This window comes from Rhea pennata, chromosome 1, assembly GCF_028389875.1.
Source record: "Rhea pennata isolate bPtePen1 chromosome 1, bPtePen1.pri, whole genome shotgun sequence".
Classification (NCBI taxonomy): domain Eukaryota; kingdom Metazoa; phylum Chordata; class Aves; order Rheiformes; family Rheidae; genus Rhea; species Rhea pennata.
In genome coordinates this window covers 79943919-79956805 of record NC_084663.1, presented here as the reverse complement: position 1 = coordinate 79956805, position 12887 = coordinate 79943919, and positions in this window count along the sequence as shown.

Genomic DNA, 12887 nt, shown 5'->3' with positions numbered 1-12887 from the left:
GAAGTGTAAGCTCAAGGGCTGAGAAGTCCTTAAGATAAGTAGGTGCTTTGCATCTCTTTTGGAGATGTTCTTGTTCCTGCTGGTATCAGTTACTGAAATTACCCTGCTATCCTGGTCCTGCTGTTTCTGCCTGCTGTCATGTGGCATAGTTAATAGCCTAGCTGTAACCTCTGCGCAGTTCACTCCTTGGCTTTCTCTGAATGCTCCCCTCAACCCAACCACCTAAATAGCAAACTCCATTTTATGACTTCTTGGCCCAGTCTATCCATAACAAAGAGATTCTTTTGACTGGGTTGAGATGCCTGCCCTTCTATCTTTAGAAACAGTTCTCATAATAAAAGTGTGTTACTTACTCTTTGCAGGAAAAAACCTCAAAGTGAAGAAGTGTTAAAAATGTTCACTTTTGTATCTGCATAGGAACCTAAGGAGGGCATCTTACTGGGATATGTGAATAGTTTCTGCATCTTAAATGGAGTCATAAAAAAAAAAAATCTCACGTATCTTGAGAGTGAGAAACCCTTTTAGTGTTCAATATAGGCCTTCTTTTTCTCAGTTTTCCTTTTCTTTTGAGTCTTCTGGTTGAAGCTAGTCCAGAAGATAGACTAGTTTTGTATTAAAAGGGAGAGCAAAAGGCTTTAGAGGTAAATTTTGTTGTGAAAAGTAGAGGCTTTAAGGGCTGGGTTAAGCATAGCCATAAAAGAAGGTATCAGGCTGTCAAAGTTGTAGGTACTCCTGAACTGCCATTCCCTTTCTCCTGAGAAAGCGGAAGGTCAGAGGATACGTACAGGTAGTTAGACCATAGTCATACAGTAAATATTCATATTACAGGCCAGTATGTGGTAAAACTAAATGATGGTGGAATGAATCCAGCTCACTCATAATGAGTTGTCTTTAGTACTAATTTCAAAAAAAAAATCTCATCTGACTTTTTTTGGAGCAAATTTTAATCTTTTTGTTCTGAAATGGAAATGAAAACAGCTTTCTCCAGTTTTCTATTGTGGGTTATGATAAAAAAATGAAAAAGGATCTAAACTGGGCACAGTGGAAGTAACTCACTATCTGACTGGGTGGAACAAGTGGTGCTAACAGTGCATACTTCTCTATTTTGCTCCATTAATCTGTGATTCTCTTCTGACAGGTCATACTGAGCTTTAGTCCTACGCTGACTGAGCATTTCCTGACACTTCAATTCCACAATAAAGATGAAGTGAAGCTTTCATATATAATTTTCATAAAGAAGTGATTCAGTCTACACTAGTAGTATGTTTTGCCCTATTCTTCCAATGTGAAGTCCAATGTGACTGCTCAACTGAACTTGAATATCATTTGGCTACTGAGACATAATAGTAGATTGAGGTCTTTTTTCTTTCTATCTCTTTTTTTTTCTTTTATTTTTTTTCCTTGATAGAGCCCAGTGTTGTTAGAGGTAATGCTCTAACAGGATAACTTGTGATTTGAAAGCCTGTAAGCAATATGGCAGCATTTAGATTAGATTGGTCCAACCTACCTTAGACATGGAAGAAAGATACATGAATTTATAAGCTTAATGTAGATACCTGAGACTGACTTGGCAGAATCGCTTTTCAGAGATTTCTCCATTTCTTTCTTTCTCCATTGACTCTAAAGAAAGTAGAAGTTCCTGGTTCAGAGTGCTGTAGAGTAAAAATGAACAAACATTTCTTTTCTTAACATCCCCCCCGCCAGCTCCCTCCCGTGTCATTTTGCCAATGGAGTATTCTGTGCAGGCACATTCCTTTAAAGTGATAATTGCTGTGGGTATAAATTAATCAAATAATGAAGTGTGCTATTGAAGAGTGCAAAGCTGATTTCTTTTCAAATGCATGTGGGATTTAAGAACTTGAACCTTATTGAACGTTTGTGTCATACCAGAAAATTGATCTGGGGTACCTTTAATTAAAATATGTCGCTTGATATCACTGTAAAGAAACTCGTAAGCTTGCTTTTTTTCTCATTGTTGAACACACAGTTTGATCCACATATAAAGTTAGTTCTTGAATTTAATATTTCATTTCATTTCAAGAATGAATTGAATACAACTTCAAGAAAAGTTGTATTAAAGCCTATAAAGAGGACTATCTGTCATATATTGTTCTGTTCATATATGTTGTTCAACAACATATATGTTCATATATGTTGTTCTGAACATATCTGTTCATCAATTATAGTTGTCATATTAATTTTGACAATGGGCCAGATCCAACTGAATTCAAAGATGATCAGAGGGCTGGGGCACCTGCCCTACGAGAAAAGGCTGCGAGAGCTGGGCCTCTTCAGCCTGGGGAAGAGAAGACTGAGGGGGAATCTCATCAATGTGTGTAAGTACCTGAAGGAAGGGTGTCAAGGGATGGGGACAAACTCTTTTTCAGTTGCCCCGTATGACAGGACAAGAGGCAATGGGCAGAAATTGAACCACAGGAAGTTCTGCCTGAACATGAGGGGGAATTTCTTCACTGTGAGAGTGACAGAGCACTGGAACAGGTTGCCCAGAGAGGTTGTGGAGTCTCCTTCTCTGGGGATCTTCAAGGCCCGCCTGGATGCAACCCTGTCTAACATGCTGTAGGCGACCCTGCTGAGCGGGGAGTTTGGACTAGATGATCTCCAGAGGTCCCTTCCAACCTTACTCCTTCTATGATTCTGTGATTCTATGAATTCAATGAAAAGAAAAACTGAGGAAGTGGGAAGTTGTAGGGGTTTTCTTTGTTTTGTTTTCTAATCTGTTCAGTGGTTTGGGACAAATGGAAAAAAACCCACCATTTTATTTCCATTACAGCTGTGTAAATGTAAATCAAGAAGCTAGTTATGGATTGGTGCTAAATCCTACTGTCTTTGTTGTTAGTTCTTATCATTTTTACTAAGTTTTTGCGAAGCATATAACAGTGATAAAAATACATCACATGGTATAAAATACTGTCTTATTACTTTTCTTTCACACTTAATTTTATATCAGAGTTATTTTATACAGAACCGCTTTTTGAGTGCTAGTATGAAGCCTTTTTCCTAACAAAAAAGAAAAATGGAAGCCGGTAAAAGTAATTTAAAAATAAAAGCAGCATTGAAGAAATATATTGGAATTTACTTCTGGTCTCTTAAGTCTCTTTTTGATAAAATGAACATAACTCACCCCTACCCTTCTTTCATCCTATAGGGATGCTATCCTCACCACTGTGCTCTGAATGTTAATCATTTATCACTTTAGTTGAACACTCGTTTAGCTTACCCTTTGCTTCCCATCTGCAGACTTTCAGCAAGTAAAATATTCTGGGGGAAATGGCATGAATTATCTTTAAATTTACTTTTCTTTTCTTTTTTAGTGAACATGAAAAAATCCTCTTAATAGACATTAAATTGGAGATTTTTGCAGTAGGTGAACTGATAATAGAGCAGGTTTCTGAAGAGATCTGCCTTTCTCCCCACCTCCCTGTGCCCCACACTTTATCTGAAAACACAATAGTGCAAAGTCTTTGTGGTTATTTTATCCTGGTTATAAGTGGGCATTGTTGCCTACTCAAGGATGACGATGGCTCTGGGTCACATTTGAATGTTTATTATATGTGTTCACCATTTTAAAAATTGATACTGAAGAGAAAAATACAGAGCCTTATGATATTTGGGTTTCCTTTTGTTGTTTCCGTTTCTGAGTTCTTTTGTTTCATGGAGTCTTATGTCTGTGGCATTCAGTGATGCATTAGATTCTACTCTGTATTTTCTATTTCCTACTTAAGCTCCGAAGATGCTATGAATTCTTTAACTGAACAGGAACATTTTCTTCATGTTGTCAGTAGCCCTTGGAAAGGGCTTTTCTTCTCTTTCCTTCATACTTTCATGCCTTCTTTTCTGCAGCAACAACAAAAATATTTGTATCTGTAAAGTCAGCATGGAAAATGAAAGCTTATTAAAATTAATGTAGGGAAGGAAGCTATAGTTGCTCTGGCTTGAGTTGCAGCTATTGTAAACTTACCATATGTAGCAGCTGGATCTTACAACTTCAGATTTTTTTCCTGGAAAGCATCTCTGCCATGTGTGAATGTATTTTAATGTTCAACATTTTTTCAAAATAAAACAGTTATTGTGAGTCATTATTATGGGTTACTTCACTGCTCAGAAGCTCAAGGCTTCTTGACACTCAAAAATATTTTGATTGCTTTTTATGTGATTTTTGGGGCTCTGAGTTTACTCGGTGCAAATGACAGTTACTTCAGAAAACAAGTTACTTTGAAAAAGGGTTTCCAAAAAGACAACTGCTCACAACTGTGACAGCTACCTTAAAGACAGAAAAATCTTTAGAGCAAAGGGCATGCCACTTGTGTTTACTATTGATATTAATGTCTGGAATTGTGGACAGGAAAATGTTGAAGTAGTAAAAGGTTAGTATTTTAAAGTGAGAGTCACACAATTTAATGAGCGGTAAAAGCATAGAGGGACTTAGCGTTAAATGTATTTTATTATTATACAAGGATAAAACCTAAACTACCCAGTGGTGACTTAATACTTCATGAACCACTAACCTGAATCAACTCCAATGTGGGTCAGGTGCCTCTGAGAGGAAAGAGGGACCAATGTGCAAGGAGTAAGAAATCTTATAATATCATCACAGAAATGTTACTAGCCTCAGACCTATGCTCTCCACTTGATATTGATGCTCAAGGACAGCACTTCCAGGAGAGCTCTTCTTTCTGTTAATATATGCTAATGGCATGTTTTTAAGATGAATCTAGTCTGTAGCCAAACCGTCAAAAATAGTTGCAAAGTTTGCAAAAATAGCAAAGTCTTCACCAAATAAGAAAACTTGCATGCTTTCCCCCTGCAAAAAAAGGAAATGGAAGTTTGGCATGCTTGTATGGCTAATAAAGTGCCAGCTAAGAATGTTAAGCACAGGATTATATTCTCCGTGTTTCTGCAGGGCGAGCGGTCAGGGAAGCAGGGCTTTCCTGCACAACTAGGGGTAGCACAGATGGGAATAGTGAGAAGGTGAGAGTTTCACTCTATCTTTAATATCTGTCTATTAAATAAATATATGTATGCTATAAATATAAATAAATATAATTTATTTATATAAACATACCCCCCAAATTAACTGAGTCCTACCATTGCCTTTTTAGCTGTCCAATGTGTAATAGGAGTTAGTAGGAACAAAAATGTCTTCCTCTTAATATGCTCATGCCTTATGTGGGCACACAGTGATTTAACTCCGCTTTTGGCAGACTCTTTCAAGTTCTGCTAGGTTTCTGCGAGGAACAATCCTTACTGAAGTTGAAGCCAAAACCTCTCCCAGTCTAAATGTGCAGATGTGATCATAGGTGATGTTACTCCTCTTGAGACTGAAGAAGCTTATTCCTAAATACTTGTGTTGTTTCCAAGGATATTTGAAATACTAGATCAATTTTTTAATCTTAAGACTATGTCCAAAGATAAGGCTACATATTATTTTATAGAATAATATCACAAGTGCAAAACTGACATGTCTCACAATGTAAACATACTCCTGTAGAGCAACCAGAACATTTCAGTAATACTGGAAGTGTACAGAATTTCCTATTTCCAGTTTCAGAAAGCCTTGCTTTTCCCTGGAAACATAGTTTAGAGTAATTATGATTAAATGCAGCAAACAAATCAAATAGTTTTGTAATTTTGGTTCTGCGGCAGTGTTTGGTTGTGCCATTTTTCTTATATTCTGCATATATGCTATAGCTGTTCCAAAAGTAAGCTCTGATGCTGAGTGCTTTAGTGTTTAGCTTGAGTGTAGTCCAGCTAATACGGTGCTATAGAACTAACTTAGGAGTGCAGTAAATTTTCTAGGAAGCAATCTTTCTCATTTCTGTTTTTTCTTTTTTTTTAATTTTTTCCCCGTCGCAATGTATGCATTTCAGTGATACTACATAGCTTTGTATTTGTTTTACTTATGGCATTTATTTTCAGTGATTCAACCCTTCAGAAACATTTATCTTTTCCCCTCCCCCCCCTTGAATTATATATACATCATCTTACACATTTTTCCAAGTTAGACTCTGCCAGTAGAACCCTCAAGAATGATCAAAATTAAAATAGAATAGAGAACATTATTAGAAACTGTTAAGATCCTTAGTAGTCCTGACAAATTTGCTATTTCAGATCCCAGCGATTAAGCTAGTTTTACTTCATGATTTTTGGATTAAATATAGTAAAGACTTTAATGGAGCAATTGTTTCTGAATATCGAAGCAACTGAACTCAGGAAGACACGCTTACTTCACATTTATAGCGGAAGAAGTCAACTCTGTACTTGACAGAAATGGGCACCAGAGTTGCTACTTTTTGAAACTTAAATATTTTCATCAGTTACTGAGCTAGCTGCAGCTCTGCCTGTTTTGCAGTCTGAGTGAACTCCTTCATATGTTGTATATTGTCATCCTTAGTCTGTAGTGAAATTTCTAGATGCAGTGAGTCTCTGCTTACACTGGGGACAGCCCTCAAGAAGAAAAACCTGTACAAACAAACCTGTGTTTGACCTGTACAAACATATATTTTTGTATGGAATATATAAGCATCAATTTCACTGATTCTGAAAAAAAATAATGTCCCGTATTTGAACCACTTTCTTAATCTTCTTCAGAATATCACAGGCAAGGGAAAGCATTTATACATGTTGCTGTCCTAACGTATTATGACCTCTTTGAATTATTTGTGCAGTAAAAGGATGTGTGGAAGGGAACCCTCATGAAATGTCATGGACCAGTAGTTTCATCGATGATATTGACCTTATATCAGAAGATTCACCACTGCCAGCTGTATCTGATGTGGCACAGTAAGTGGAATAAAAGCTTTTTATTCGATAATATAAATGTCTCCTATGGTGAGGAAAACTCATCACTGAATAAGAGTAATATTCTTTGGCTACACCTGAAGCTATTACAAGCATGATCTTATGTAATTGCTTGCAAACATTTCTATGGGCTTCAAGTTTTTTGAGTTCAGTGGAGTTCGTCTGCCATTTGCAAAGAGAATTGCTCTGTGATGGATGGCTTGCAATTTTGACATGTGTCTTGTTTTACATTTTATGGCAGATAAAATGGTTCTCAAGATTGCATTTCACAGGTAGATTTATACTTTGCAGAGTTCTGAATCAGTTGGATCTTTAAAGCTCTCCTAATATGTGTAATTGAATGAAATGGTCATGTATAAATATTGAAAGGCTATAATAAATGTAATGTTTTGACAAAGAAGGCATTCTGTAAGGAAATGATACACCAAAAATTTGAAAGTAGTGTTATTAAAGGTGTTTTTATTGCCCAGAACAGAACATCCACATTATAGCAAGTTCACTACAGTTGTTAAATGATCTTTCACATTGCTTGTCTTGGGTTTAACAAATGTCTATGGTGGTATTCCTTGAAAGAAGTGTATTATGCATGCAGGATGCCTCTGTATTATTGTCTTGAGTAATGTCAATGCTTTTGTGGTATAATGTTGTACATTTCAGTGCTGGGGTTAGGGACTGGAGTAAATGTCAAATGTGAAGCAGAGTATTAGAAGATGCAGCGAAGACTAGATGTAGAACAGCATCCAGATATCATCCTAGGTTTTATCTTAGAGGCATAAACTGAGATAAGGAACACTGGTGAATAAAACTCATGGGTTAGTTAGCAGTGGTGTATGGTCTAACAGGAAAATACAACTGATACAAGCCCATGAAGGTCTAACTAGTGGTTTGGATGCTATGCTAATGTCCGGTGTTCACACTTGCAAAAGAAAGTATGGAATTGTGATTGGGAAAACTCTTTGGAAAATAATTGACTATAATACTATTTTTTAAAAACTGAAATAAACTTTGACTGATTTCTTTTAGATATGACATTGGAAAAGACTTTATGTATGAGTTTTTTTTTTTTTCAGTAATGGGAAAAGAACTTAGATGGCAAAATCTTGCGTGTTAGACTCATAGATCTTTATTTCACCTATCACTGGGCTAACAATAATTTGACGGTTAGTCTACATCAGGAAAATGTTTGTGCTACTTCAGTGCAAAGTTACCTAAAAGAATACTAAAAAATACATATTCATCTTATTTGTCAATCTAACAATGTACAGCATACTAAAATTCTTAAAAATGCAAAACAAAGAGAAGAATATAATACACTAAACTTGCATGCCTTTTGTTTCGTTTGGTTCTTACTGTATATTATGAAACTGGCATACAGATTTACAGGAAGATTAGAGTTGTGCTCAGAACAATGCTACTTCCTGATTTTTTTTCCTCCTCTCCAACTATTTCATTTTAGCTCAAGAGGGTGGATATATGATGAAAGCTCGCTATATATGAATGTGAGTGGGGTTCATAACAGATTTGTCATCAAACTAAAATTGAATGAATTTTATTCTATTTTGGTGGTTGAAGGGTTTTTCGCTGGGAAAAATGGCATTTAGGAACAGGCTGCCAGAGCATTTAATATACCATGCAGTAGGCTTCCAAGGTGACTTTGAAGGAAAGAAGCAGTTAGGAGCACACTGTGATTAGATAAAATTATCTTGGTGGGCTAAATACAGCCAACAAACTAATCAGTGCATGTGGGAGAGAAAATTGTTTCTGGTCTTTTTTTTTTTTTTCTTTTTTTTTTCCTTTCTTCTGAGAAGCTGCAGATGGATCTAAAGAAATCACTGACATTTGTATTTGTGGAGGAAAAAATAGATTTAAAGGACCCTTGAAGTTCTTTTGGGATATCTGGATGGGGTAGAAATATCATGAACTGATATCAGGGGTTTGCGACAATTCAGCTTCTGCCAGTGTATTGAGGGGCCCTCAGTAAAATCCCAGCTACTTTGGAAGATATGTCAGGAAGGCTAAAAAGAATATTTTCACATAGGAATCTTTCAAAACCACTATTACAAACACTATATTTTCCAATTGCAACACATTTGCTTGTCTCCAGTAAGGGAATAATATACATAATGGTGTTCAGAATGAATTTGAAAGTAAAGCTGTTTCAATCTGCAGTATGGTTGCTTTTTACATGTTTTTTTTTTCTCTTTATATGCTTGTCTTCTGCCAGGTAACTTATGAGATGATACATGTGTTAAATGAACAGTAATTATAATGTGCTTTTATACAAGATGTAATTGTGCTTTTAATTTCCCAAGATAACATACTTTGGATCTTTCTTCAAATTGAAGAATTGTAAACTGTTCTACTTAAATTGATTTTTTTTTTTTCCTGGGGATTTTGCATCTGGATAGAAATAATTATAATATTTGTGCTGTTTATTACATGAAAACTTGTGTTATTGTATGTTATTCTGTATAATGCACCTTGCAAACTGTACTTGCATTTCCTGGTCATTTTAGAGTTTAAATGTATTTCTCTCTTGGGTGGAAAATATGAAAAGGAATGGTGGAAAGCTGATGAAATATACATATGAAAAAAATTAAAATATGCACAGTGTTTAAAATAATATGTTACAATGTTTAAAATAACATTTTTATGTGAATGTCAAGTGCATACAAATGGAACACATACATAAGCTTTCAACTGAAAATGCTAAAATAATTATTAAATTCTAAGATGTACTACATATGCATATACAAATTTTAAGTTCTGAAAATTCATGATAAATTTTAAGTGTACAGAAAACGTAAGGATAAAAAAGTTATAGGTGTACTATAAAGTTTTACAAGTACTATATAAAAATGAAGCCAAATTATCATTTCATGTAATGTTTCATGCTTTTGAAGTCTAGCTTACTAATTTTCACTTTTGTATCCAATAATCTCATTTTTATAAGCTTGAAATTCTACTTAATGTGCCACTGAAACAAGGGTGTATTAATTCAAGAGGTGTCCTGATTGCTGAGTAGAAATGCAGCATTTCATTATTCAAATGGCAAAGTTCATTAGAGAAATACAGAACAAGCCTACTTATGGATCTTCTTTTAAACTGCTGTTTTAATACAAACATTAAGATAATTTTAACACTGTATTTTTGTGATATGCATAGGTCTTCTAATCAGAATGTTACCTATACTTGATGTGCTTATTAGACTTGTCTTTTAGCAGAAGCATAAGCAGATAAGCAGTCATACATGTTGTAGGGGGTCTTGGAATTTGGGATAGGGAAAGCTTTTTTTTTGTTTTTCTATTAAAAGCTCCACTTTTATTCTGCTTGTGTAGAATTCTGATTAGAATGAACAGTTATTCCTTTTTTCTCACCTGAGGACACTGTTTCATTAAGTAGTGGCTTTATCTGTTGTTGTATTTTTGTTTGTTTGGAGTGAACTATGTAATGGAATTGGGTTTAACTCATTCAGGAATTACACATAAGTGATAAGTGAAACAAATCCTGATTCAAGAGTCACAGTGCGGTCAATGAATTATACAAAAATTCTGTTGAGAGTACAGTTCTGCCAAGGGTGTACCACATAGTGAACCTTTTCCATTTGCAAAATATGTGAAAACATGGCTTTCAGTAACAGTTAATGATAATATGCTATGATGATGACAATCTCACATGAGCAACTTCTTCGTGAAATCAAGCGTGACTTTGTCAAGCTGCCAAATGGCAAAATTTTCCTTGCCTTCAACAAGTGTATGAGTTAAAAGATCAAGCTCTCAGTAAGTTCTTATTTCAAAGCCTATAACTGGTCATTTTTTAAACTTTGCTGGCTGCCATATTAATTTTTAAACATGAAATGTCAGGCCTACAGTTGTAATGTTTATTCTTTTTCTGTAACACAAATGGCGTGTTTTTTTTATAATCCTCTCTGCTGCGCAGAAGATAGGAGAAATATTCACTAATGATGGTAACCTTTACTTTTGGTGGTAGCCTGATCAAGTCTATTGCAAAAGGATTGTGTGGGAAGGCAGATTTTTGTCCCAGGAGAACTGAGTTGCTGCACTTTAGCCCAACTACCTTGGACAAATCTCTGTTACATCAACCTTCAACCATCAAACTAAAATTGTGGAAAAATACACTCTCCCTGCGCTAGGGAACAAAGGCATCCTATTTCATATGTAATTATGTTGCTGTCTGAAGCTCTTGCTGAATATCTCAGGCCTAGGTTCTGAGGGGCCAAAACCTCTTGTAGTTGACCTCAGTGGAGCTACATTGATTTATATTGGCTGAGTTGTCCAAAGTTGAAATAAGAATGAGATTGCCAGATTTTAACACATTTATTTCCGTATAAATATTGTCAGACTTGATTAATTTGAATGAGTTGATAAGTAGTGAATAGTAAGTAGTAAGTACATTTGCTTGGTCATTAGGGCTAATCTTCTACATACATTGCTAGCAGTATCAAGATTAAATCACGTTTAGAGCAAATTCTGAGATCTAAATCTCGAGTATGTTATTTTTAGAGATAAAACATTAATTTTTCTCACTTTCATCTTCTTGCTAATATAAGCAGTTTCTTTATGTCACCTTTTTTGGGCAGAAGTGTAAAATCAAACAAGTTAAAGACAGATTTCAGTGCCTCAACATAATGTAGGGTACCACTTCTTTCTCCATGATATTTTATCTTGAAATGTCTCCTTCTTCCTAATTTCCTACTGTATGAACACAGATGTTCTGACAGAGGGCCTGGTATAGAATTAGGTATGCAGTGTGACTTAAAGCCATGTGAAACCAGGATACATGGAAAATTCCTGTATCTTTGTAACAGACTGTTACTGATGAAAGGTAAGAGATTACTGTGAACAGCACTGATTAAGCAAGTGGCAGGCTGTAACGTCTGCTTTTTTTGTTAAATCTTATTTGTTCCCTCCCTGTCCATCTTCAGTAGTGCTGTTTTATCTATCTGATGCAGCCTACCGTATGTATTACGATGTCCTTTGAGGAAAGAGCTTATGTCATTCTGGCCTGTAAAATGAATGAAAGATAAGGTTGCTGATCCTTGATCTCTGTCCGTAGGCAACACAAATGCAAATAAAACCTCCCAAAGTACATGTACATTTCGTATGTGACAGAAAGGAGGAGAAACGTACATTCTAAATGAGCACAGAGGCCAAACAGTAATGGATCTTTCATGCTTTGTCCTAACTGGAACATTTAAGATCAGCCTCTTGCAAAAGCTTATTCAAACTGAAATTACAGCTGAGGTATGCTTTACCTGTGTTAAGCCTTTCGGGATGGATATGGAGCTTAACTGAAATGCAAGACAGTCAAATACAAGTCCTATTGACTTTCACTAAAAGGTGTTCTTGGACTATCTAAACCCCTCTTGAGGAAGATAAAAATAGAAGTTAAAGTGATGGGCATGAAGAAGCAACTTGCTGAGGTCCTGTTAGGTTTTAACAAACACTTGTATGTGCTTGAATGCTATAGCAGGGAGTAACTTGGAAGAGAGGAAGCTGCTTACAGGAAATGACAACAGTGCTGGAGAGGGGCGAAGATGTCCTTCTATCCCTAGAGATCTCCCAGGACTAGCGAAGTCTCGTAAGTTACCTCTGCATAAGGAAGCTGGAAGTGACCACAGCCTTTGGTGGCTAAGAACTTATTTGGCTGGAAAGGAACCCTCTCCAAAAGCACAGAGCTGAAACATCATACAAAACACTACTGCTACCAACATAAAGCCCGTAGGGAGGCTCATGATGCTAGCTGTGGACTTGCAGTGATTGCTGGTATGTAAGCTGCTGAACTATCTTATTTCAGATAGCCTCTGCTTGCTCCTTTGCTTATCTTTTAATTTTCCTTGGCATGCTCTTGTCTCTTCAGAGGACTTGTATTAGCCCTCAGTTGCGTGTTTCAAACTGCAGTAACTGAGAGGAGAGTAGGCTATTAATTTGTGCACCCTGACACTAAATGGATTTTGCTGCCTTGAAACATTTTGGATGATCTATCAAGGAGCTACCGACCAACAGCTTGTCCAGGAAAATAGTGGGCATCTTCTGTGAGGGAGAGCA